Here is a 27500-nt window from a genome sequence, read left to right on the forward strand (position 1 = left end):
AGAAAAAGAACTTTCGTCGATATCAATTGTTCGATACTCATATGGAATGGGAGGGAGAGAGGATGAAAAAAAAGAAAGAAAAAAAAAAAAAAAAAATAAAAAAAGAAAAAAAGAGATGTAAGCGCTATCGTTTAGCCACTTTTTTTTTTCGATGTACTTCCGATTGATACCTGTTAATGCGGGTCTGGAAAACATTGCGACGGTGTTTAATCGTCGGGAGAAAAAGAGGAGGAACAAAGAGAAAGAAAAAAGCCAAAGAAACAAAAAAAAAGAAGAAAGAAAAAAAAGGAGGAGAAGAGAAAGAGCAGAGGTGAGAAAAGGAAATTAAAAACACCAAAAAAAGAAAAAGGAAAAAAAGAAAAGAGAAAAAAATAAAGGGAGATTCAAGTGGGACGACGAAAAGAGTATTTCTTTGCGAAAGAGTGTATTTGAAAAATGAATGTCTCTTCAGCGTGGGCAACGACTGGTCTCTTCTCTCTCTCTAGGCACAGGAGGGACTTATGGAGGATAAGGAGGAGGTGGAGATGAAGGAGGATGAGGATAGGGAGGATGGAGGGGGTGGTGGTGCTGCTGGTGGAGGAGGAGGTGGAGGCGAGGGGATCGGGGAAAACCGGCGGAACGGGACGTCGTTAAATCCGTCGTCTCCCCCTAATAAACAAACTTCTCTCTCTCTCTCTTGGTTCTCTTAGCTTCCCTCGATTACGTAAGATTTGCCACAAAACAGCGAGGCGCAAGTTCATTAAAACGTTACGTTGGCGTCGACGTAACGCCAGCGCAGGTGGATTACGCGGCTTTATTATCCCTACACCGAGTTTCTGCTGCTCGTGCGCGATTATTTGCTCACTTGGCCACGCATAGCCAGCCAGGTCTTATCTTTTTACCGTGAAGGAGCTTCGATTGGTCGTCTTTTTCTTCTTCTTCTTCTTCTTCTTCTTCCTCTTCTTCTTCTCCTCTTTTCTTTTTTTTTGTTTTTTGTTCTTTTTTCCTTTCTCTTTTATTTTATTTTCGTACTTTACTTCTTCTTCTAATTCCTCTTCTTTTTTTTCTTCTTTTTTTTCCTCCTCCTTTTTTTTTTTTTTTCCTTTTTTTCTTTTTTTCTTTTTTTCTTTTTTTCTTTTTTTTTTTTTTTTTTTCTAATCGATCGAACCGAACTAAGGCCTCGTTGGAATATTAACGAGTTTTTCGTTCGGTAAACGTTCCTCGTGCCGTACGCGGAAAAATTTCTCACCCGTTATTTCCTCACTCGTTTTAAAGCGCCTTAATTATCGCCGTAGGAAAAAAACGAAAAAGAAAAGGAAAGAAATATACGTCGCCGAAGATTATTTGATCTTTGATTCCTGCGATATTGTATATTGGAAATGTATGTATCGCGATAAACGTTCAAATCGATATTGACCTAACGAAAAATTGAGATTATGAACGGTAAAGTTGCAAAATCGGGATGGAACGTTAACGAGAATTCTTTTTTCGATAAATTAAGATATTTTTCTACAATTCCTTGTCATACACGTAGTATACATAGGCATAGACAAAGATAGACAGACAGACAGACAGAGAGAAAGAGAGAGATAGAGAGAGAGAGAGAGATAGAGAGAGAAAAATTCGATCGAATAATCCGAAGGAAAGCGCACGTTGCGCCAATCCAAATTCTATTTATTTATTCTCGCTCGTTCTTAGTCCCCGCGAGTTCTATTTATTTGATAATAAAATAAAAATTACATAAAATGAAAAGAAAGATAAAAGGACGCAGAAAATACATACCTATACACACACACACATACATATATATATATTTTTTTTTTTTTTTAATCGTGCCTCGGTAACTTACAAAGTACTCTTTTTTGTTTAGGTGTACATAGATTTCGATCGAATGGGGACGATGCACGGCCGGGAAATGAGATTTTGTTGATACCGCTTGTGTTTCAACGACGTTTCAACGAGAGAGAAAGAGACAGACAGACAGACAGAGAGAGAGAGAGAGAGAGAGAGAGAGAGAGAGAGAGAGAGAGAGAGAGAGAGAGAGAGAGAGAGAGAGATAGATAGAGAAAAAGAAAGAAAGAAAAAAAGAGAAAGAAAAGAGAACGTCTCAGTCCGAGTGTTTTTTTATATCGTAAGATGGACAGAATTTTTAGTGCATTACAAAAAAAATGCTAAAATATATATATATATATATATATATATATTTTATTTTTCTTTTCATTTTTGAAAGTCTATCTTTTTCTTTCTTCTTTTCTTTTAAACGAAAACCAAAAAAATCTCTATGCACATACGTGAAAAAAGAAAAAAAGAAGAAATAAAGGAAACATTAGAAAATCGAAGGTGTTATAATCGTCTATTGTTATTCATTCTCACGATGTTTTTACACAGAACGATCGATGAATTATGTGATACGAATATTTAATGATTTAATAACGAGGATTTTGCAGTTCGTTGTAAAAAAATAAGAAAGAAAAAAAAATAAAAAAAAAAAATAAAAAAGAAAAAAAACTACAAAAAAAAAAGAAGGAAATATAAATATAAAAAGAGAGGAAACAAATGAAAAGGGAAGAACTCCTTCGATTTTCTTCTCTCGATTAATTCGTTTTGAACGAGCAATATGACGCGTGCGTTTATTCCGTTCCGCAAGACGGTGCATATGTCAGCGAAGAAAATGATGACGATAGATAGATAGATAGATAGATAGATAGGTAGGGAGAGAGAGAGAGAGAGAGAGAGAGAGAGAGAGAGAGTGAGAGAGAGAGAGAGAGAGAGAGAGAGAAAGAGGCGACATGTAAAAACAATACTTATGGATTATCACGATCTAATACACGAAAAGAAAAAAAATTATACGCATCTGTAAACAATATCCCTATCTACCTTTTCCCTCTTCCGTCACACCTCTTCCTATTTCTCCTACCCTTCCCTCTATTTTATCTCCTCCCCCTCCCCTTCCACATTGTATATTATTATTAAACATTAATTAATTATTAACGATAAAAAAAAGGAAATGAAAAAAGAAAAAAAAAAGTAATCGAGATCTGGCAAGTGGTAGGTGACGTTTTGTTAGAACGACGGAAACTAAATTACTACTGAATTTTAATTAAATAAACAACATTGAAAGTAATACAAGAGAAATCTGTCGTTTCCCTTTACTCACTCGTGTTCACACTCGTTTATTCATTAATTCGTTCGTTCGTTCGTTCGTTCATTCATTCATTCATTTATTCATTTATTCGCGACTAGGATGCATATTATGGGGTTACCCTACAAAGAATTTCTTTACGTGTCAACGATGATAAAAATGGTCAATAACGCGAAAGAATTTTTACGACGACATTAAATCGTATCAACGGGAATATGCATTTTATTCAGGTTTGCCGGTTACGATCATCATCGATCCACATCCTTGTGGTTTTCTAAGTATCATGCGCGGGAAAATGTTATTAGTTACGCGATAGATTGGTCGTTCGATCGTTCGATCTATGGATCGATCGATCGATCGATCGATCATCATGTACGATCGGAGAACGTTCTATATGTGGAACGAGTTGGTTGTATGTATAAAAAGTGATAAGATATTGCTACGCCCGAAGAAAAATCGTACGTGTCGATTCGCTACGTAATCTTCGAGTTTATACAGAAAAAGAAAGAGAGAGAGAGAGAGAAAGAGAGAAAAAAAAGGAAAAAAAAAGGAAAAAGAACCGTCGTAATCGTAGATCTTGCATCATCTTCGTTATCTTTTTTATTCGTTCGAAAAATCCTTTATCTCCGATCGAAAATAAATCTTTCGAACGATCGATTCTCACCTTGCAAGTTGGATGATTAGAATTAAATCAAATTGGACCAATTGTTGCAAGCGGAAGTTAATCTTCTTGGTTAATGTTTTTTTTTTTTTTTACTCGAAAGAGAGGGAGAGAGAGAGAGAGAGAGAGAGAGAGAGAATGAATCTACATGGAAGGTCGAATCTGCCGGAAGAGGAGAGAGGGTTGTGGCATCGATAAACCGCGCTTGCTTGCGAGCTCTTGGGTAGTAGTATCGAGACGCCTCGAATTTCGGTATCGTTTCGCGATCTCGTATTCCAGTGGCGATCTTGGTCGATCGATCGTCAGGGGTGTTACCACGGAATGGTGTCGCGTTACGTTCGCACCGCCTACCTTGTGGTAAGGTACTACCATGATGGGTTGTAAAATTTACCGTGCGTATTAAAATAATAATTCGCGATATTATATGGCTCTGATTCGGCGACGTTGTGAATTTTTTTGTTGCCTACTTCGTCATTTTTCTCTTTTATCTTTACGATGGGATGGAGGGGTGGAAGGAGACCGGTGGAGGAAGGAAAGCAAGATCGTCGCATTTATTAATAAAAGCACACGGGTTACGCAGGTCGATCGTTAATAACTGTAACCAAAAGGGAAAACGATAGAGAGAGAGAGAGAGAGAGAGAGAGAGAGAGAGAGAGAGAGAGAGAGAGAGAATAAAAAAAGCGCGCGATACCAGGTGCCAGGCAGGAAATCGTCGGATGGTTTCACCTCGTCGGTGCGTGACACGCGCGAACAATGAGTACCGTTTGAAAAGGGGGTGAAACGCGCCGTTGTTGAGAGAAAGAGAGCAAGATATATAGATAGAAATAGAGAGAGAGAGAGAGAGAGTGAAAGAGAAAAAGAGGGAGGGTATAGAGAGGAGATAACGAGGAGTCGTCGGAGGAGAGAGGGAAAATCCGAGCGAGGGTGAAACGGCGCAAGCGTCGATCACCACAACCACCACTGCCATCGCAACCCTCGTTACGACGCATGCGCTTTTAACCCTCCTCGAACTTTCACGGACCTCCTCCTCCTCCTCCATCTCCCTCCTCTTCTTCTTCTTTTTCTTCTTCTTCTTCTTCTTTCCTTCGATACAATGCTCGCCGTAATTTCCTTCGAATACGTAGAATAAGTAACTACTTAGTTACATTGATTTATTGTTTTTCTTTCTTTCCTTTTTCTTCTTTTTCTTTATAAATCAAAGGATATATATATATATATATATAATATACTCGTTCGAATGGATATAAATCGCAGTGATTAATTTTTAATCGTTGATCTTTCTATTTCTATTTAATGATTCAAGTTCGTTGGAAACGCCTTATTGTCAGGGATTTCGTAAAGCTCTCTCCGGCCTGTTCTTTAAGGAAGTCGTCGATTAGAGTTGATAATCTCTAGATGTAGAGACTCCAGTGAGTGAGAGAGTGAGAGATAGAGATAGAGATAAAGATAGATAGATAGATAGAGAGAACTATTATCGTTTAACACGCTTTGAATTTCCTACGGAACTGGCAAACCTTTCAAGGTACTCGTCTCGTCAACATTCCGTTGGCGCATTAGCGAGGCGCGAACAGATCCTGACATAGGAGGCGCATTGATTTAATGACCGATGCCCACACCAGGATCCACCTCTTCGTCTTTGTCGTCTTCGTCGTAATCGTCATCACGCAACAGGGATAGAGTGAGAGAGAGAGAGAGAGAGAGAGAGAGAGAGAGAGGAGAGAGCAGGTTGAAAAGTGTAAGCGGACGTATACCTACGTGCATACGCGCCACTTGCCGCACGCGTGTGCGGAGGAAACAATTGAACTCCATCCGTCCTCTTCTCCTGTCTCTCTCTCTCTCTCTCTCTCTCTCTCTATTTCTCTCTCTGTTTCTCTATCTGTCTATCTTTGTCTCTCTAGCGCACTTTTTAGTTCTCCAACTCTCTTCATCGCACTCTCTCTCGTTCTCTCGTACTCTCCGTGGTTGAAGCTTAATAAGCACCGCTACCTACATTCCATTTCCGGTGCGCTGACGTCACTTGACAATCCGGCTACGGAGAGCTCGTCAAAAGCCACGTACGAGTCGCGGAGTCGACTCGTTTCACGGCGTTACCTACGCCTCCTCGACTCTCTTTCTTCTTCTTCTTCTTCTTCTTCTTCAGTCGAGAGAGTTAAACTTTCTCAAGGTTACCCTCTGTCTCTCTCTCTCTCTCTCTCTCTCTCTATCTATCTCAGACGAATATTTCTTTCTTTTGTTCCCCCCAATTTCTTTTTCTTTCTCTCTCTTTTTTTTTTTTTTTTTTTTTTTTCTTCAAAAAGGGCTCTCTACGATACGAGTAGAAGAAAAGAAATAGAAAGTCCTAGTTTCTCATCATTTTTTCTACAGTCTGACGAAAGATCACGAGTATATATATTAAATAATATTGAAGAGTAATAGAGAGGAGAGTTAGAGAGAGAGAGGAAGGGAGAGAGAGGCAATCGCGCATGCCGCCGTTCATAGTCGTTGTTCGAGCAGCAGCAGCAGCAACAGCAGCAGCAGCAGCAACGGCAGCAGCAGCAGCAGCAACATAAGCAGGTAGGCCTTGAACGAGTTCGGAGCCAGGCGCGCGCGCACACTCTCCTGTGTACAAGTACATAGAGATATGGTCGCGCGGCTCTCTCTCTCTCTATCTCTATCTCTATCTCTATCTATCTCTCTCTTTAGGAACGTTGCCACCACCGGCCAAAAGACAGATAAATAAGTCAGCTATGGCATTGGCTAAGTAAACGAGCCTACGCGAGTTCGCGTTCGTGAAACGTACACCTGTAAGTCCACGTGTCCCTCTTACACTCTGCTTTTCTCCTTCTCTCTCTCTCTCTTTTTCATCTTGGCTCTTGCTACGAGTCAGCGTGGGCGTGTTAGCGCGAGGAGGAGAGAACCTCGTCGATATACGAGCGAGCTCGTTTATACGTTCCTTCGTTCGTTCGTTCGTTTCATTCTTTCTTTCGTTCGTTCGTTTCGTTTCTTCGTTCTTACCATCGCACACACGTTCAACTTATTTACTAGCTTATTTGTGTGCGTGGACTCTCCTTTGACTATGTTTATGCTAGCCGCGTACAACTCGTAGAATAAAGATCGAGCTATAGAGCCTAAGCATTTTACGTTTTAGGTAGTCAAGATCGCGTCAAGACCTGCCAACAATGTCTTCCTTGACTTACGTCTTAAGATAAAGTTATGCGTCACTTATTGCCTCTCTCTCTCTCTCTCTCTCTTTTTATCTTTTTTTCTTTTCTCTCTCTCTCCCTCTCTCTCTCTCTCTTTTTGTCGATCCTCATTAATCGTCAATAAAAATGCCTCAGACACCCGCCACTGAAATTTGGCACTTGCTGCAGCAATGAACAGTGTCGCATGCGGTGCTGAGATATATACGCGACCGTGGCTACTGACGATCGGCCGCACGCCTCCTTACTCACTTATAAAGTTAATTGAGGGCAAACGTCCACCACGATTCCACTACTGACTATCTCGAAAACATTGCATCGAATATGTAAGAAGTAGGAGATGAAAAGATGATGATGATGATGATGATGATGATGATGATGATGATGATGATGATGACGAAGAAGATGATAACGACTACGATGACGATGATGATGATGAAAAAAAGTTTATCATCTTTGTCTATCTTTGGCTCTCTCTCTCTCTCTCTCTCTCACGGACTATTTCTCAAGAGTATTTTTATTTTTTCTCGATCTCTAATTAGTTCATAATATATCGAAAGATCCGTGTTTACTCGGAGTCCTTTCGTTCGTAATATCCTACCCGGTTTGACATAAGTCGCGTTACATGAAGCGTGTCGTCGTAGGCGACGTTGTTCGAGATAAAATGCCGACATTTTTTTTCATTATTTTTCTTTTTCTTTTTTCTTTTTCTTTTTTCTTCTTTTTTTTTTTAAACTTCGATTTGACAACTTTGCCCCCTTCCAATCCCTGAACCCCCCCTTGTCACCGTCACCGTCCTTAGTCGACGTCAATCGTTCTCCCTCCCGAGCTCTCTGACCTCCTTCTATTACCTTCTTCTATCTCCTTTTCTCGCCCGAAAAGAAAAAAAGGAGAGAAAAAAAGGAAAAAAGAAAGAAAGATAGAAAGAATAGCATCCTCCTTTTACATTCTCTCTAACTCGTAACGCTGAAGTCTTAGCGAAAGAACTAAAAGGCGACCTTCGCGATCGTAAAACTACTTCCACGTTCGCGCATACGGCTCGTTTACTTGCGCGGAAAAGCATTTACCATAAGTTATTACGTTATTCCGGCCTTCGACTTCTCGTGGCTGGCCCGCGTCGATGGTAGGTGCACTGTTGTGTTCTCTCTTACAAGAAAGAGAGAGAGAGAGAGAGAGAGAGAGACCTGTTTCTCTATACATTTTTCTTCTCTCTTTCTAACTTTTCTTCTCCTCCCTTTAACGCGCTTCTTTTTGTTTTTTCTTTTTCTTCTTTTTCCTTCTTCTTTTCTTTATTATTTATTTTATTTTTTTATTATTTTATTTTCTTCGCACCTGAACTTTGTCGTGAATTATTTATGAGAAATGCTGCTGCTGCTGCTGCTGCTGTTGCCGTTGCTGCTGGTGTTCGTTGCTGCTGATACTGCTGTTTCTTCTTCGTCATTACGATTATGGATTTTAAAGGAAGCACCATACTCGTTAGAAACGAATGACCGAGCACCGTTAATGCGAAAGTGAAAACTCTATTCACGTTTACACTGTTTTCCTTCGACTACTACATACCCTTTAACACCGTTCACACCCTTCTCCTCCCTTAATGAAGCGGCCCTTTATTCTTCTTCTTCTTCTTCATCCTCTTCCTCTTTTTTTTCTTTCTCTCCTTTTTTTTTCTTCACGCTCTGCCCGCAGCACTGCTACTCCCGTGTCTCTCGACGTCCGGTCTGACAAATCGTCGAGCTTAGACACGACGATACCCTGATGAATTATAGTAATGGCGTGACAGCCTACAAATATTGAATCTAATTATGGTAATGCGACCGGTAATCTATTTGCATTGCTGAATAACGAAGACACAGGTGGCATGGAAAGATCCTACCCTGGGTTAGTCGTGTGAGTGACCTAAGGATAGAAGAAAAGAAAGAAAGAGAGAGCTGCTAATAGTAGTGAGTAAAAGAAGTGTGGCGGAGTTGGTTGGTTGCTTGAGTGGGAGGAGAGGGGGAGGCTTTAAGGAGGCCGCAACCGAACGAGTAAGACAAAGATGGAAAGAAAAGAAAGGAAGAAACCGACCAACCGGCCAACAAATTTTTCCCTATTTCTATCTATCTTTAAACGATTTTAAACGTGATATATTATTCGAAATGTTGTTCAATCAATCCGAGAAAAATCGGATTCTACAGGAAATACTCGTGCAATCATTTTATTAGCAAAGAAATGTGGCAATAAAAGTGTCGAATCAAGAAAAAGAAGAAGAAGGGAAAGACAGCGAAGAGAAAAAAGAAACGGGCTTTGGTAGGACGATAGATATGGTTCTTCAAAGTTTAGCAGCGAGGCAAAAGTAGATAAAAAGTACCGAAAAAGAAAAAAAGGTGGATGGGATGGGTGGGTGGGAGGAAGGGAGGGAGATAGGTAGGAGAGGACACGTCGATTTTATCTTTATGCGGCAATTCCTGCGCATATATGAATGTACCGTGGCACGTGGTTTTGTTTTTGTTTTTTTTTCGTTCCGTTTTTCTCCTTCTTCTTCTTCTTTTTTTTTTTTTCCTTTTTTCTTCCACTCGTGTAAAAAAAGAAGAACGCAAACTATAAATATACAGTCATTTAATTCGATCATATGTCGCATGGATTGGCGTTGACTCGAATTCGTGCCGTCACGCTCTCGTAGGAAACCCTTAACACGGTACTTATGGCTTGACCTTAGGAGAGAGAGAGAGAGAGAGACCTACGAATACTCTTTTTTTCGCTCTTTCTCTCCTCTCTCTCTCTCTCTCTCTCTTTCTGCCCCTGCTCCCCTCTGTCTCACGCGATACAAGCACTAGACCGTGCATTCCATATTTCGAACATCAAAACTTACGAGGATCGAAAAATGGTGTCGACCGACTCTTTATTTTCTTTTTGTTTTTTCCTGTTCTCTTTTTTTTTTGCCTTTTCTTGTTTTTATTCGTTCACACGGCACGTGCCCAGTTTCTGCGCTAATACACACATATGCAGCACATGCACAAGCACACAAGCAGACAAAGTCAGCGTTCGGCTACCCGCGGGACCCTTTGATAAAACGTATGCAGATTAAAACATTTTATTTGAATGATAATATAACACTTGTTGATGCAAGCGCGTTGGCCTAGGTTAGCATAATAAACATTATGTAGATCTCCGCGGATGCGCCGAGCCGAGCCGACGAGACTATCCGTTCCGGCCTCGTATTACGCGAGCATGTTAACGCGTTCCTACTCATCGTCCTTCTCTTCTCTTCTCTTATTCATCCCCACTCTGTTTTACTCTTCTACTTGTTCCTTTTCTCTTTCACCCATCTCCCTTTTTCTTTCTCTCTTTCTATCTATCTCTATCTATTTATTTCTCTCTGTGTATATACATATACATATGTATATATATATATGTACGTTCTCTTTACGCTTCATCCTTCCTCTCTTCGACTAGACGTTCATTCATTAAAAACCAGAACCACGTGCATTCTTAATTTTATCGACGTTCCGATCGACTTCCCTCAACATACGGTATCTATATACATAAGGTAAAATACCACTTAGAATCTAACATTTCTTTCGTTGGCGCCAACCTCAACTTATCTCTTTCTCTTTCTCTTCCTTTTTTTATTTTATCCGGATCGTAGCTTAAAAAAATAGAAGGAAGAAGAAAAAAAATGAAAGGAAGCGATAACATCGTAGACTTTTACTTTTTTTTCTTTTTCTTTTTTTTTTTCTCAATTGGATCGAACGATTTAATTCTTACCCAATTTAAATACTCACCGAGAAATGAATGTAATTGTTAGAAATAGCGCGAATGGCAAAGCCGAAGCGCATTTATTTCCTAATATATTATCGAACCCTATCGTAAGATAATTCGGTACGAGCGATTCTAATGGAGAGTCTTGTTATAGATAGGAAACTCGAGACGCATTCGTTTCTATCTACGATCAGGAGTACAAATCACAGAAGCAAGAGAGAGAGACAGAGAGAGAGAGAAAAGTAAAATGCAAAGTAAGCTTTCTGCCGAGCGATCGAGGAACGTCGATTCGATTCGAAAAACGGTGTCGTCGAAGGGGATTGCTTCCTCTCTCTTTCTTTCTCTTTCTCGATGAGAAAATCTGTAAGATTGTTTCGAGTTATATAGAAGATAAAGAGAGAGAGAGAGAGAGAGAGAGAGTGAGAGAGAGAGGTTTGGTATGCACTCTCTCGTTTCGATGCTTATCGTCCTTACACGCGTCTTTCCCACCTACCGAATGGACAATAAAATCAAACTTTACGCACTCCCTTCGTTCGAACTTTTATCCAGCTCATCTCCGTCTTCTTCCTTCTCCTCCTCCTCGATGAAACCTCGGCAAATGGAACGTGAATATTCCTTGAAGATTAGCTAATCACGAACGAAAGAGAAAGAGAAATGAAAGGAAGAGGATGAAGCAATTAAATCTCTTCTACGTGATCTAACGATCCATCGATCGAGCGCATAATCGATGCATAATCATTGATCAGATTGTCATTTGAAATGGTATTCAACCGGTTTAGAAAAAAGCGTATAAAGAAAATGATTTTGACGATCTTTCGTTTGTACGTCACGTGTTACACGTTCTCATTTATTTTTTTCTTTCAATTAGAAGACGAAATTTTTATAGAGTAAATGTAAAAGAAAAAAGTTCGGTTCAATCGAGCCCAAAATTGTAGGTCAGAGAGAAAAGGATAGAGAGAGAGAGAGAGAGAGAGAGAGAGATATGTACAAAGTACATACATACGGTATATGTATATACATCTGGTTAGTATCGTCATTCTACGGCATCAAGTGGCCACGATAATGGGACCTATGACACGCACACACGATCACAGACATTCGGACGGATAAGTTAAGTGCTCCTCGTCGCTCCGTACAAAATGATGTTCAATTCAGACATAACTCTATCTGTGACCCTGACCTCTCTTCTTCTGACCTTGAACGTATTTTATTTGGCAAGAGAGAGACACGAAGCGAGTTAAAAGGATTTTTCTTTCTTTTTCTTCATTGATATCTTTTTTCAAGAATCCCTCTGTCTCTTTCTCCAAAGGTTACGTAAGCACGAATCGTACGATTATGATGGCATTTGAAAAGGAACGAAAGAAGGGCGAAAAGGGGTAGTAGGGAGGGGTGGGATGGGAGGGATGAGGGGGCCAAGGGAAAAAGAGATAGACGTTGATCGTTAAACGAGAAAATGAAGTTTAATTCGGAGGTCTAAACGGTGGTTTGGGAGAATGCACCCTGCTCGAGAGTATACCAGCCAACGAGAGAGATAGATAGATAGATATATAGATAGAGAGAGAGAGAGAGAGAGAGAGAGAGAGAGAGAGAGAGAGAGAGAGAGAGAGATAGTCGTAAGCCGGTAGCCCCCGGATGCTCTTTCAGGCCACTTTCAGTCTGCGTAGCGCCGCAATCGGATGTAAATGCCATGCAAATTTCCAACAGGGAGAGAGATAGAGAGATGCAAAAGAGAGCGAGAGGAAGAGAAGGTAGATAGATAGAGAGAGAGAGAGAGAGAGAGAGGAACGCGCACGACATACAGGTACACCCGGTACGTACCGGGTGACGCGATAAACGAGTCGGCTCGCGGTGGAGGTGGCTCACCGACGAATTTAACGATCGTTCGTTAAATCGCCTCCCTATCTACGATCTGTCCTCTCAGTGACGAAATATTTGCACTTGGATAGTATTCCCCGTGCTCACCTCGAAAACGTTTGTATCCTCGATCATTCTGATTTCCCTTCTTCTACTTCTTCGATCGATCGATTGATCGATCGTTTCTCTTCTTTATTCCTCTTCTTCTTTCTCTCTTTTTTTTTTTCTTTTCCTTTTCCTTTCTTTCCCTTTCTATCATCATTAGAAACTCAAAACGCACGATAGTTCCAGGATCGTACTTCTTTTTTTTTTTATTTTTTCTTTTTGTTTTTTTTTCCTCCAGAAACTCGATTCCAATGGTTCGCCGTAAAGTAGGGTGAAAAGAGCCGTTTGCAGCGGGGTAACATATATCGGGGGTGAGTGTTAGAGGGGGGAGAGAGAGAGAGAGAGAGAGAGAGAGAGAGAGAGGATAAAAAAAAAAGGAAGAAAGAAACGAAAGGAATTAGCGGTTGGACGCGTGCAACGTGCATTGTTGTCCGGTCGCATTAGCACTGGCAACGGTAGCGTAGTATAGCTAGTCAAAAAGAGAGAAAGAGAGATAGAGATTTCTTCGTGCAGCTTCACACTCCGCACCCCTAGTTTTTCTACTTTTGTTTGTCCTACGAACTAGGGAGACTAGAAACGTCGATTCGTGCCATGATCGAGCACTTTTTCCTTCTCTCCCTGTGCATAATACACGATCCCGCACACTAGTAAATAAATACTGCACTCGCGTTCGATCGATTTAAATTGACGTCATTTCTTTTTTCTCAATCTTCACAGTCGTAAAGTTCATCGGGAAAATCACGGACGGCTTCATCGCGGACGTTTCATCGTTTATCTCGAAGAATTTTAGGCGTTTATCGATGACCATTACCGTTCGTTCGAACGAATCGTCGAATTTGTTAATAAGGAGGAAACGTCAAGATTTTTAGTAAAATTTGCCTTTCTTTCTCTTCCCTCCCTCCCACCCTCCCTTTCTCGCCTCCCTTTTCTTCTATACGCACGTACGAACGAACATCACCTTTATGTGGAAGGGTCCGTCACAATGCTGCATTGTCCCCGATCCATAGTTTTTGTTCCTCCCTGTATATCGTGAGCCATACGAAGAGAAGAGAAAGAGAGAGAGAGAGAGAGAGGACACTCCGTTTCATCGACTTATTATGTTTCGTATATTTCGCTTCTCGTTCGGGGGTCTCGAACGATCGACCACCAGCTGTCCCACGTTCGTGGATTTTTTCTTTTTTCTTTTTTTCTTTTTCCTTTTTCTTTCGACGCTGCGCGAATTTTATTTTACGCAAATCGTGCAAATTTGTCCGAGCAGAGCAAAGAGAGCCGTCGATTTCGGTGTTTTTTATTTTTTTGTTCTCTCTCTCTCTCTCTCTCTCTCTCTCTCTCTCCATGTCTCTTTACTAACACTCCACTCCTCGGAATCATTTTGAATCGAAGATTAGAAAACTAAAATGCGTTCGTTTTTACCTGAGAGCCATCGGTAGTTTAATCCTATAAAAGGACCCCTCAATACGCTTCGAAAAGTTTATTCTTCTTCTATCTTAACTTCTACGGATTATAAACTGAGTATTAGCGTTCTCTTTCGTTACTTTTTTAACGCCCTGGCAATCTTCTATCGTAGTTATTCGTGTTTCCCGCTGTGAAATAGGCACCGCGTGTATTATTGGTGCCTCGTCTTCGATCGAAATAAAGAAGAACCGAAAGTTCGTTGTGATTTTTTTTTCCTTTCGGAGCTAAGAAAAAAAAAAAAAAAAAAAAAAAAAGAAAAAAAGAAAAAAAAGAAAAAGAAAAGGTTAAAAAAAATATAAGTAAGAAATGTCGAAAGAAAAAGTTCACTCGACGGGGAGGTCAAGTTCGTCGTCATCGTCCTCATCGTCGTCGTCGTCGTCGGCTAACACCCGAGTCGTAACCTCGTTCTTCTCGCGACCAACCAACTTCCTCGACGATAAATATCTTTTACGAGGATCTTTATCGCGATGTACATTCGTCGGAGGAGAGAAAAAAATATCACGAACTTGCGTTCGTCTCGCTCTGCTTGCTTTTTTATTTAAAGAAAAGAAAAGAAAAAAGAACCAAAACAAAGAGAAAACAAAAAAGAAAAGAAGAAAAAATGATAAAAGACGAAGAACGATTCGGAGTGGCGCGCGCGATTCTTGGATAAAGCTGGATCCATAATTTCTCTCTTTCTCTTTTCTCCTTTCTCGCAAAGAGAACCGTACCATTCCTTGTAATTAATGAACACCGGGTAGAATAGAGAAAGAATTATCGTACGCTCGGCCTAAGTCCTTCTTTCTTTCTTTTTTCGTTCCTTTTTTTTTTTTTTTTTTTTTTTTTTTTCCAGAGAGAAACATTTCGCTTTTACAATTCTCAAATGGAATATAACACGTAACGTATACAAGTTTATAACAATGCATAAGAGTTTCGTTTTTCTTGTGAAGATTAAATATTTTCTTTAGGAAACGTTTATAAATCAAGATTACATAGATTGGAAAAGCACAAATATCTGAGATATTCAGGAGAGATTGTTTGGTTAAACTTTTGGTGTATTTATCCCAGATATATGCATACATACATAAACAATATATATTAATAAATGCATGTGATGAACGCAGATCGATATCGATTCCAATCTATCGATGGATGTGCATCCTTGTTCCTGGATACGATTAGTGGGCGAACGTCGTTTAGAAGTTAAATAGGACGTTTGAGAAGGTAATAACGGCAATTATCGTGTTAGTAGCTATATTCCGAAGGCATCCGTCGCTTCGTACCTTTCCCCGTGTAATTACGTCTCGTTAAGATCTCGGGAATGTAATCCGGCTCTCGCGGACGAAACTGGGAAACCGTGGAGAACGATACCGCCCCGGGTGTATCTTACCTACGTTAAGGTGTATAAACGTATCACGTGTCTGTCTCTGTGTGTGTGTGTGTGTGTGTGTGTATACTTGGATATGTGTTAGGGAAGCTAAAGTTCCTTTCATCGATATTTATATTTTCTCGCAAACTTGATTTTTTTTTTCTTCTTTAAATACCTCAATCAAAGGAAAAAGGAGAAAGAGAGCTCTTTGATCACCTGGTTTATGGTTAGGAACCTTTATTAAGGTAAAATACTAAATCTCTATTACGAGAGGTTACTCGTCGTTACTCGCTCGTTACATTCTTACTGCCTTATACGCCATAAAAGGTTGCGAGAGTTAGCTTAGAAAAAAAGATTAGAACATCGTCGTTTCGATCGTCGTCATTTAGAAAAACGCAAACTGTTCGACGCTTAAAACTTACGTATCAAGCTTGTTGAGGGATCATTGCTTCTCTCTTTCTGAAAGATTCGTGAACGTTACCGGCTGTTCGAGCAGATCGAAGAGAAAGGGTGAAAAGGGCGAGAAGGCTCAGTAAAGGGATGCGTAATCCTTTCGGCTTGCTCACCAGACACGATCCTTTTCGGACGTTGTCACGAGAGTCGTTCGCAAAGAACTAAACGATCTGTACTGTTCTTCAATGTAATCGAAAGTATTTCTTTGTTAATGCGAAATAAAGAGAAATAGAGATAGAGAGAAAACAAACACGTCCTTAGAGACTCTCGTTTCTCCTAAGAGAAAACATCAACCAATAAATACCAATATGAATGTATCAGAGAGTATAGAGTATTTGTTTACATTTGGCGATACCATTTCTTAAGCATATAATAGTATACAATACGTAGAGACCGATGCTCGTGTCTCTTTTCATCCTATTTTCGAGATATCATTAACCGATCGACAATAATATCGAATGCTAAGATTCGAGGTGGATCGTTACTATAAACTCGTGAGTGTAACAAGGTTCTCTGGCGTTAAAGCTCAAGATCAGAATGAGAGACTTTAGAACTTGGTTCCTCTCTTTCTCTTTATATATATATACCTTCTGTGCTCGTAAAACCAGTCGTATACGATTTCCTCGATCCTCTCTCTATTCATGCTTCTTTACACGTTACGTATGTAACTACATGCAACCTAAGGAATCCAGCATGGTGTAAGGTTACTAGGCGCGTGCCAATGAACAAATTTTCTGACCCTAAGGGAAGTGAAATCGGGCTAAAAAACATGTCCGCGGTAGCGAATATAGGAACTTTTTGCGCGAGGAGGAGATTAAAAAAAAAAAGAATAAAAAAAGAAGAAAAAAAGGAAGAAGAAGAAGGAATTCCTGTCACGCCTCGTAGTATCTGGATGGTGTGTGAGAGAAAGAGAGAGTGAGAGCTAATGACAGAGGAGATATTTTCCAGGCGTGAATCTAATGGTGACAGATCGATTCCGAGCAACGATCGATCGGTTTAGTCTCGTGGCTAGGCATATAGGCTAGGGGGATGTTTTTCAGGGGTCGTTTTAGAAAGATAGATAGAGAGAGAGAGAGAGAGAGAGAGAGAGAGAGAGAGTGAACCGGTGGCCGTATCGCTTTTGTCACCTCCATGTGTATTCCGGGGTGATTCGTCATAGGTTAGACTCTCGACATTTTTTGTTTTCCTCCCTTTCTTTCTTTCTTTCTTCCTTTCTCTCTTTATTCAAGGTGATTGTCTCCTCGATGTATCATCGATCGATATTTCTGAATGAAAGTTTTATCATCTTTATCGAAGAACAACGAATGAATCGAATGGGTTCTCTTTTGAGATACGTGACTCCTTAGAAACTCCTTCCAAGAGCTGAGGACTTATGTATATGTGGACTTGTGTATATGTAAGAGAGAGAGAGAGAGAGAGAGGAAAGCAGGTAGAGAGAGGATAGCCAGCAGCAGCGTGGTGGTTCGAGCAGCGGGTGCTCTGGATCCGACTGGACCGGTTTTGCCTGGATTCCCTAGGAGTTCTAGCCTTCGGGACTCGCAAGAGTGGCCGCAGGATTCTCACTGGTCACCGGTTACTGGTCACCGGTCAGTACGACGTAGAAGAGAAGACCGGACCTCGGTCTTTGGCTCACCCGGCTATCCCCTCCTCTTCGATCTCTTCTCGAAGCTCTTCTTCTTTTTCCTGCGTTTTTTTTCCCTTACCCACCTCTCCCCCTCCCGCCCAACTCCCCAGTTCTTTCCTCCACCTTCCTCCACCTTCTCATCCTCCTTCTTCTTCTCTTCTTCCTCCTCTTCATCTTCCACGTCCCTCCGGCGTGTCTGGTGCTCACCCCAGCAGGGAGAAACTTTCACGCCGCATCGAAAAGCCAATTCCCCGGCGCTTACCGCTACGTTTCATCGTATCATTTATCATCGAAGGAACGAACACGAGAGCTCTCATGCCTCCGTTGTTGATGATGACTTGATACCAAGAGAATCTCGTGACATCGATATGTTATTCGAACACGTTCGATTACTATTCTCGAATCGTAAATTCGCATCATCGAAGGTAAAAATCTTCAATTATTATTTATTTAATTTCTCTCTTTTTTTCTTCTTTTTATACACGTAATATTTTGGCCCTTTTTACCCGAAAGTATCGCGAAACTTTATGGCGAAACAATTCGCCCTTTTCGATTCCGTTAAATTCTTCTTCTTTCCACTCTTCTTTCATGCCACTACGTGCCACGACGACGAGTGGCACGCTCGAAATCCAGTTTCGGAATCGGGTTCAGCCTCCTCAAACGGTCCAGGATGACCGTTGCCACTGGTGCGGAAGATACCTCTCTCTTTTCTCTTCCCTCCTCTTCTCTCTCTCTCTCTCTCTCTCTCTCTCTCTCTCTCTCTTTCTCTTTCCTGCTCTACTCTTCTCTGCTCTGCTCTGCTCTGTTCTGATCTTCTCTGCTCTGCTCTGCTCTGCTCTGCTCTGCTTTGCTTTGCTTTGCTCGGTCCACGACCGGACAGCCAACCGTCACGGTTTTGTCTTCTTAAGACAGCCTGCGTGAAAAAGGTGTCGTTCGAGTAAGCGCGTGCGCCTACGAGACAGAGAGAGAGAGAGAGAGAGAGAGTGAGTGATAAAAAGGGTTGTCCATAAGCTTAACCGCAAAGGGAGAAGAGAACGGCTACTATTTCTTAGCTCATTGTGCCGACGTCCCGATGATGAATTTGGTCATTAATTAGAACAACAAAGTGGCAACTCCCTTGCTCCCATTTCTTTCTTTTTTTTTTTTTCTTTCTATCCTTTTTTTCCATCTCTAAGGACCCTCCTTTAAAGAATGAACTTCTTGATACGCTCGTTTTCACTCTTTTTCCTTCCACCTTCCTGTAAATCTTCCCTATGTTTTCAAAGTACGACAGTTTGCAAGGGGGAAATTGAAGGAAGGGAAGAAGAAAATGGAAGGACGTTCATTGAAAAATTTCTTTATTCACATTCATTTACGTTTCTTCTTCTTTTTTTTTTTTTGTTTTTTTTTTCTTTTACTTTCAAACTTTTGTTTCTTTTTTTCCAATTGAAAAGACAGAGAGAGAGAGAGAGAGAGAGAGACCGTAGATCATTCTTTCACGTAAACGTCGCGTGTCCGTTCTACGAATGCGACGACAGGTGACGCGTAACGACCATAAGAGATTCCGAGGATTCGTATGAGAGATAGGGAGAGAACTTCAGAAGTGAAACGTTAGAATTATCGCCCGTTGTCCGGCATTTAAAAGGTACCATTAGCTACGCCGCGTCACGACGTTTGTAAAAGTCAGCTACTACTGATGAATGGCAGGATGATCGCGTCACGGTTGAAGGGTAAGTTGCTCTTCTCTTCCCTTCGACACCCTTAGTCCATCCGGATCTATGCCGGTTCGATTTACCTGCCCCCACTTCGCCCTTATTAATCCCCCTTCCTCCTCCCTTCAACAATTCGTTTACTCCACAGATAAACTCGAAACTTTGTCCCGAGGTTTGCTGATTCCTTTTTTCTTTTCTTTCTGATTTTTTTCTTTTTCCTTCTTTGGTTATTTTTTTTATTTTTTTATTTCCTTTTTTCTTCTTTTTTTTTTTTTTCTATACAATATTTACAACGCGTGTCCGAGATTTTAAAGATTAAATATTGGCGTTAAACGTCTAGGCGCCATTTAAACGTATTATATTGATAGCCGATTTTGTTCCGTTATGATGGAAATGATAATCTTATAAAATAATTGATTTAAATGTCCGCATTGATATTACCATTATGGGTAAGCGCGGAATATTTTTACATAAATAAATCCACGCTGGATCTTTCGATATAATCGATTCGAGAACCGAGCTATAGAGGCGGCGAGTCTCCGTTTGGATTATAAAACGTCGATGATATTTCTCTGGTTGGAGTAAGCGAGACGATCGAAATCATTATCTACTATCCAAGAGAACCGTCATTAGCACGATATTAAATGGTCGTTAAAGCTTCCAGAGAAAGATAGAGAGAGAGAGAGAGAGAAAATATATATAATCTTTATCGGTGGAATAAATTGAGCGGTTAAAAAAAAAAAAGTAGAGGAAGAAAAAGAAGGAGAAAGAAAAAACGCGCGCGCGCACAAAATAGAAATATACGTAAATGAAAAAGAAAAGCGAAAAAAAAAACAAGAAAAGGAGAACTAAATGATATTAATTAACAATAATGATTATTTAAAACGTGACAATTATAATCAAAAGAATTATTTGTCGTTCGAATACACCCCGCGGAGTTTGAAATTCTTTACGGAGGGTATTTTTTTTCGTACGATCTTAGACTTTGATTAACGCGATCTTTGATCGAGAAGAAGAGAAAGAGAAAAAAAAAGAAAAGAAAAAAAGAAAAAAAGAAAAAGAAAGAAATCTTGAACCCCGTACTATCTTTCGAACGAAGAGATTCCCCAGCCCCCCGCCTCCTCTCTCCAGGTAACGATCGAGCAACGAATATAATGATATTAATCGGGCCGGTGCATTCGGCTTCCTTAAAATTGCCGGCGGGCTCAATTTCTCACTTAAAATCTAATTAGAGTTTACCGGAGGTAGCGGATGCCTATAGCGGAACGGTTCGTGGCCGGTTGGTGGCCGGTTCGTGGCCGGTTCCTTCTTCCCTTGGTGGAAGAATCGAAGGTGAAGGGGGTGGTCGGTGCGAATTTGACCCCGGGATAAAGACGGACCCCGTAGCTAAGGCCGTACTTTAGAAAATTGCAGTTTCTTGCCGTCGATTCCACCAGCGTCCGAGATCTCTTTCACCGCACGAATACGACGAGTTGAGACCGACCGGCTGCCTTCAAAAATTCTCCTCCTCCTCCTCCTCCTCCTCCTGCTCCTCCTCCTCCTCCTTCCTCCTCCTCCTCCTCCTCCTTCTGCTCTTTGTAGGTAACGTCGTCGGATTTGTGGTAAGAAGGACGTCGAGAGATATCGAGAGCGAGAGACGGAGATGTTCGGGGAGGGCTGAAAAAAAGAGCGTCGATCGTTAGCGAGGTACAAATTTCGCCATTTGCCGCAATAAACCTTCGAACCCGCTTGTAACTTCTTCTTATGGGAGGCATGAGTAATCGCCTTGTTAGCCCTTATGGTCTATAGGCGCTCATACTCGCGTACGCTCGTTCGTTCCTTCGTTCGTTCGTTCTCTCTCTCTCTCTCTCTTTCTATCTCTCTCCGACCATGGGAGGATAAGCGACAACAACAACAACGACAACAGCAACAACAACAACAACAGCAACAACGGCAAGACACCAAGAACGAGCGACATGCACGCATCGAGGAAAAAAGGACGAAATGTTTCGCACGACACACCGTAGCATTCGATGCGCGTGCTTCGTGTCTCGTGAGAGGAACAACAAGTGTGTAGTAACGAAGAGGACAGAGGAGAGGAAAGTAATCCTCTACTTCTTCTCCTCTACTCTCCTCCGATCGTCATTCTACTCTTTCACCTTCATTATCCACTTTATCGATCTACGATTTTCTTTTTGAATACTTATCGATGAAGATAATGAGAGAAAGAAAGAGAGAGAGAGAGAGAGATAGATACTCGAATAATTGTAACTCGGTTTTGAATTCAGTGCTGACAATTACGATGGATTGTACGAAACGATAATAGTGGATGATAAGAGGGTCAAGTTCCATAAGAGAGAGAGAGAGAGAGAGAGAGAGAGAGAGAGAGAAAGAGAGAAAGAGTGGGAGAAGGAGGAGAGAGAGGTCCTCCTGTGTTATGCACGAACACACACGTGCGCGAAGAGAGAACTCGTAAGGAAGAACTCGCGTGGTCCCATATCTTCGTAAGAAACCAGAGGGGGTCTCTTCCAAGTACACAGGACGAGGACTAACACTGTTTTATCGTGTAGCCAATTAATAATCTCTCTTTTAATCCTCCCTTCCTCCCTCATTCTAACCCCCACCACCTTCTTCTCTCGATTTTACGTTTTGAAATATACTCCTCGATATCTTTCGAGTCGACGACACTACTGACATTCTCTTTCATCCGTTAATCTCAGCGAACTTAATCTTTAGCATTAATTTATTAAAATGTTAAGTATATTTAAGTATATTTAATTCATATTAATTCAAAAGGTATATATCTTTTAGTCAGATGAAAATATCAGATCTTAATCCAGTTGTTTACGTTTTTGTTGCAGCTTACAGAGAGAAAGAGAGAGAGAAAAAGAGAGAAAGAGAAAGAGAGAGAGAGAGAGAGAGAGAGAGAAAGAGAGAGAGAGAAAGAAAGGGAGAGATAGAGGGAGAAAGAGAAAAAGAGAGAGAGAGAAAAAGAAAGAGAAAAAGAAAGAACGAAAGAAAGAAAGTGACAGAGAGAGAGAGAGAGAGAGAGAAAGAAAGAAAGAGTCATCTCGTATAGTCCTTCTGCGAGCAATCGTTCCAGAATCCTGTCGCAGCCAGGCATCCTGTCAGTGTGTGGAAATACATTATTACATAGAATTACGGTATAAATTGTGTTAAATCAATGTTAATCGCTGTAGCGAAGTGGGGTATTATAATAAATATATTATTTTATGTATAATCGGTCACGCTCAGTGCCTCATCCGAATCCTCATTTTTTCGTATCCTTTGTCTGTTTTTTTTTTTTTTTTTTTTCTTTTTTTTCGAACACTCTTACACAGTTCGCTCCTTTTAATCGAGCCAATTTCATTGAAGATGAAATCTTTATTAGAACCAACGAATCGTGTTACGATTACGAGGGTGTCTCTCGTAATCGTTTTAACGGTGTTTTCGTTTATTTCATGGTGCAAACTTTTTCCTACGGACGGCCAAGTCGAAAGAATCTTTTTTTTTTCCTTTCTCTCCTTTTTTTTTGTTTTTTTTTTTCTCTTCTTATACTCGTTTCGTCCAACGTGGGAGAAGGAGAGAGAGAGGATCGTAAAAAGAATCTGCAACAGTCGGCATCTGCGATGTGCAATTAACGAAAGGGTTTGTTCTCTACCCCCGACATTGTTCCTTACCCCACCTTTTGATTTATAGGATGCTTTTATTTTTTAATTCCGTTGCAAGTGTCACCAACATCTTTTCTTCGTTTCGCGAGCTATAGATACAGCTTAGTACGAGCCATTGTACTTTCATTTTCTTCGCGTTTGTTCTATTAAAAAAATAAAAAAAAAAACAAAAAAAAGGACAAATAAATAAATAAAATAAAAAAACTAAAAGAATAAAAGATCACTGGAGTATCCTTTAACGAAGACAAGAAGGGTTTAAAAGGACGAACGGGGGAGAGATTATGGGGAATACCGAGTATTTAACCCTCGGGGATGCGTTATGAAATGACTTTATGGCAGATCAGAGACACTCGCTTTAGATTGCGTAAGGGGGGTATCAGAGAGGGGGTGCGGATAGGTTTCGATCTCGTCTCGTGTCCGGTACATCGAGAAAGTGATGTACCCATGAGGATTTCGCAAATGGAATCCTGATTACGAATATCACGGCCGGTAATCTTTCGGCTTTCGATCTAGCACGCTATAAATTCTCCCTTTTCGTCATCTTGGTTTTACGAGAGCTACGGTACACCTATATCGCTGATTTAAATTCCCTCTTTGAAAAAAATGTACTTATGAGAACCACTGCTCCTAGAAAAAGATTTACTTTTCGTAACGCTTATCTCAGATGATATATCTGAACTATATGTACAAGTGTATGTATATATATATATATATATATATATAAAGTGTTAGTTTAATATCAGTTGGAAAGAAGAGAGAAAGGGAGAGAGGAAAAGAAAAAAGGAAAGAAAAAGGAAAAGAGGAGGAATCAAGAAGGGGGACCTTGAGCCTGTAACAACGCCGGTGCGTACGTTCGAGTTTGAGCACCTCTTCGTAATTTTACGCGGCCGTAGGGTGGTTAAAGCTGACGCAGTGGGGTAGGTGGTCGTGGTATGCCCAGTAGCCAATTCCCGGCTCCGGGCTCGACTCGGCGGGTCCATTCATCGCCGAGCACTACGTGACCGGTTTACCAATCCTCCTTTCTCCTCTTCCTACAACACACCAACGCCGTTGGTGCTCGATTCGCGTTCTCTTTCTCTTTCTCTCTTCTTTCTCTCCCTTTTGCTCGTTCACTCGGCGCACGTCGGTGCCGAGCCGGCGCCGCCGCCTCCACCGCCGCCGCCGTCGCCGCCACCACCGCCACCGCCACCGTCGACAACGTCTACGTATATACCTGTGTACGCGTACGTGTATTCGCCAAACAACCCCTGGAGTCATATCGACCGGCACGAATGGCCCTTCTGTCTTCTACCAACTCCTCCCCCACCCAACCAACCCACCTACTCACCTGCCAACCCTCTTTTCGCCATTTTCTCAAACTTTCATTTACCGTGCTAGTCCTACTTATTCCTTTGATTTCGTCGTTGGGGACTATCTTATTCCGATTCTTCTTCTTTACTTTCGATCTCGTCCACGCCCTAACGAGAATAAAGGAAGAGACACCTTGATCTCTTTCTCTTTCTCTCTTTGACTCGTTCGATTTCCTTCAGGAGAACAAACGAAAACGCCCACGAGCAGATCGAGGAAAGCCATAGTTGTAGTTGTCTTTGTCGTTTCGAAAAGAAAAAAAAGAAGAAAAGAGGCAGTCGATGACGACGCAGAAGAGAGAGAGAGAGAGAGAGAGAGAGAGAGAGAGAGAAAACGATTCGTGCTCGATCAGCTCGTTCTCTACGCGATGATGACATGTTAATGTATGGATGCGTAGTACATAAGCGTGTCTGTATGTGGAAAGAAAAGGAGAAGAAGAAGAAAGAGAAGGAGGAAGAAGAGGAGGAGAAGGAGGAGGAGGAGGAGAAAGGAAGTAGTGGTGTCGAGCACGAGCCAAAGGAGGGACCCCTTCGTGTGCCGGATGGTGTGTCCCGGATGGCTTTCTTTCGGTACGAGACGGCCCTCCTCCCTTACCTCCTCTGTATCCTCCTCCAAGCGTCCCGTTCCAGACGAGGCCCGAGTCATTGTCGCCCTGCCTTCTTCATCTGCATACAATGCCGGAGACATCCGCGACTCGAGCCATCTTTTCTCTCTCTCTCTCTCTCTCTCTTTCCTTCTCTATTTCTTCTTTCTTTCTTTCTTTCTTTGTCCTTTTGCTTTATCTCAGCATCCTTGATATGGATGCCCATTCGAATGATCCACCTTGGACCTGCCTGCTTCTTGCTGCTTGTGCCTGCTTGCTTGTCTACCTGGCTGGCTGGCTGGCTGGCTGGCTGGCTGGCTGGCTGGCTGACTGACTGACTGACTGACTGACTGACTGACTGACTGACTGACTGACTGATTGTCTTTCGCGAAGCGAAGCGATGATGAATTTCAAAAAGTATGTCACTCGCTCCCATTTGCAATTTCGTTTCTTTAAGTTGAGCAAGAAAGTTGACGGAGGAGTAACTTGATTTTAGAACAGATAGAGAGAGAGAGAGAGAGAGAGAGAAAGAGAAGGGACAAAACACCGGATCATAACTGTTAGCGGCGCTCCCTTGCCGACCAAATAGAGGCAACAGTTGCGGTTTATGAAATTAAATCGTTCTCGAAACCTGAGGCGGGTGACACGCTTTGTTCTCCCTCTCCCTACCCTCACCTCTCTTTCTCTTTCTCTCTGTCTTTTTTTTAGTTAAGAAAAACAGAGAGAGTGAGAGAGAGAGAGAGAGAGAGAGAGACATCTTTTTGATCTCTATTGTTCGATTCACCACCATCACCATCGCCATTGTTTCTCCCAATCATGGAAATCATTCATTTATTCCTTCGCAAATCGTAGATAATTTCGGTCGCGTGTATTAATCGTAAGCGAATTACACGCTCTGATTTTAATGATACCCCCGGCCCTTACACCGTCAGAGAAATTAAGTAACGCACGCGAGGTTTCTTTTTTTATCGTCGTCGACGATAAAAAAGTTGAAAAGGGCGAGGTAGCGAAAAGTCCCTCATTGTCATAGGAGTGAGAGAGAGAGAGAGAGAGAAAAAGGGACGATTTATTTTTGAGGGGGGGCCTTCCCGTAGAACGGCGCCTCTCGGCCATGGTGTATAATAATATCCAGTAGCACGAGTGCTGGCCACCTTTATCTCTTCTATTAACCCTCACGAGGTAATTAAATTAAATGATCCACGGTCCCTCGATCATCCGCCTTTGTAAGTGCCTATTTATTCCGACTCCCTTCGACGAGAATGAAACTTTCCTTCTCTCCTGGCATCGAGCACGTTAAAGACGTCTTTACAAATATCTCGAGACGAATTCGATTAATCGAAATGCTTATAGGAGAAAAAAGAAAAAGAAAGAGAAAAGTTGGATGAATAAAGAACCATCTAAGATCATTGGAGGATCACTTGATCAATTTCTAATGATTTATTAATTTTGCACGTACGACATCAGTTCATTTTGATTATTTCTTTTTTATCAATGTTGACAGAATAATGTGTATCGAGCTTTACTTTACTATTTTCAAAGGAAGAATTGGGTACAGTTCGACTGTTGGAAAATTCAAGGCAATACATCGAAGGGAACTAAGAAAAAGGTTGGTGTATGCCTCTGTATATGTAATATATGTGTATGTATGTGTGCGTGTATATAGTTCCTTTAGCTTCCTCAGAGCTTTTCTGTATGGCAAAGCGGCTGAAAGAAGATGGTGGTGTAGAGTCGGTTGAAAGTGGTGCGTCGAGGACCACCGGTATGCCACGTTGCGCACGTGTTGGAGATAGAGGGATCAAGTAAGAGAGAGAAAGAAAGAGAGAGAGAGAGAGCCCCCTTGGGAGTTACGTACCATTTTGCATAAATCGCGAGACACCCCGTAGTCGTAGCTGTGGAACCTCGGGGAGATTCTTCGGAATAGGTCGGAACCCACCACAGTCACTGCGGCAACTGCTATCACAAGGATGAGAAGGGAAAAGCTCTAAGAGGGAAGAAGATACCAGATACAAAAAGGGGAATTCGAAAGTGGTGGAACCGAAGCCACTCGATATTTCGCTTCCTTTCGACGATCCTACGAATCGAAATAGTATTTCAGGTTTTTCCTCGAGCTCAGAACGATCCAAGGAAGCCGAGGAGAAAAAGACCGAGAAAGAGAGAAAGATAGACGGAGAAAGAGAGTGAGACAGAGAGAGAGAGAGAGAGAGAGAGAGGTTGAACTTAACTTCCCGTAAATTCTCTTTCTCGCGTATTATTTCAGGAATGAGAAACTCTACCAACCGGTCATCGATGTCAGTTCCGATAATTCTCCTTTAATGTATAGGCAAGAAGCCGTGGCTACATTATGCAAATCGTGAATGCGTCTCCTCTCTGCGATCGAAGTACGGTGAGAGGACGAAATTATGGGATTTATATATATATATATATATATATATATATATATATATATATATATGTATGTATATATGTATATATATTCTTTCGATCGCGAGATTGATGATCATTCGAACGGTACTGCTCCTTTGATTCTGATATATACATGGGTGTACATAAGTACACGTAGATGTTTGTACTTATTTAGATTTATATGCCCTTCTTGAAATATAAAAATAAAGGTGTTGTGCAGTTTTTAAAGTCAAGGTCGATGAAAATGAAACGAACACCTTTCGAGAGCATATATATATATATATATAT

General features: G+C 41.3%; 1 protein-coding gene and 1 long non-coding RNA gene across 4 annotated transcripts in view; one reads left to right on the forward strand and one right to left on the reverse strand.

The window, feature by feature from the left end:
* Positions 1 to 3103, forward strand: part of LOC124432544 (POU domain protein CF1A) — a 10851-nt gene extending 7748 nt beyond the window's left edge. The window contains exon 2 of the mRNA XM_046981591.1: positions 1850 to 3103. The gene's annotated coding sequence lies outside the window, so the exon portion shown is untranslated. The remainder of the gene's footprint in view (positions 1 to 1849) is intronic.
* Positions 1 to 27500, reverse strand: part of LOC124432547 — a 57571-nt gene that overhangs the window by 3345 nt on the left and 26726 nt on the right. The window contains exons 1-2 of one of the 3 annotated variants that reach the window (XR_006944293.1): positions 9810 to 12055; positions 8522 to 8742 (exon numbers count right to left, since the gene is read on the reverse strand). This is a non-coding gene — a long non-coding RNA (uncharacterized LOC124432547). Of the gene's footprint in view, positions 1 to 8521; positions 8743 to 9809; positions 12056 to 15883; positions 16019 to 20468; positions 20886 to 27500 lie in introns of those variants that run through there. The other 2 variants (XR_006944295.1, XR_006944294.1) reach the window with 2 other exon arrangements.

This window comes from Vespa crabro, chromosome 25 (genome assembly GCF_910589235.1).
Source record: "Vespa crabro chromosome 25, iyVesCrab1.2, whole genome shotgun sequence".
In the NCBI taxonomy this organism is placed as follows: Eukaryota; Metazoa; Arthropoda; class Insecta; order Hymenoptera; family Vespidae; genus Vespa; species Vespa crabro.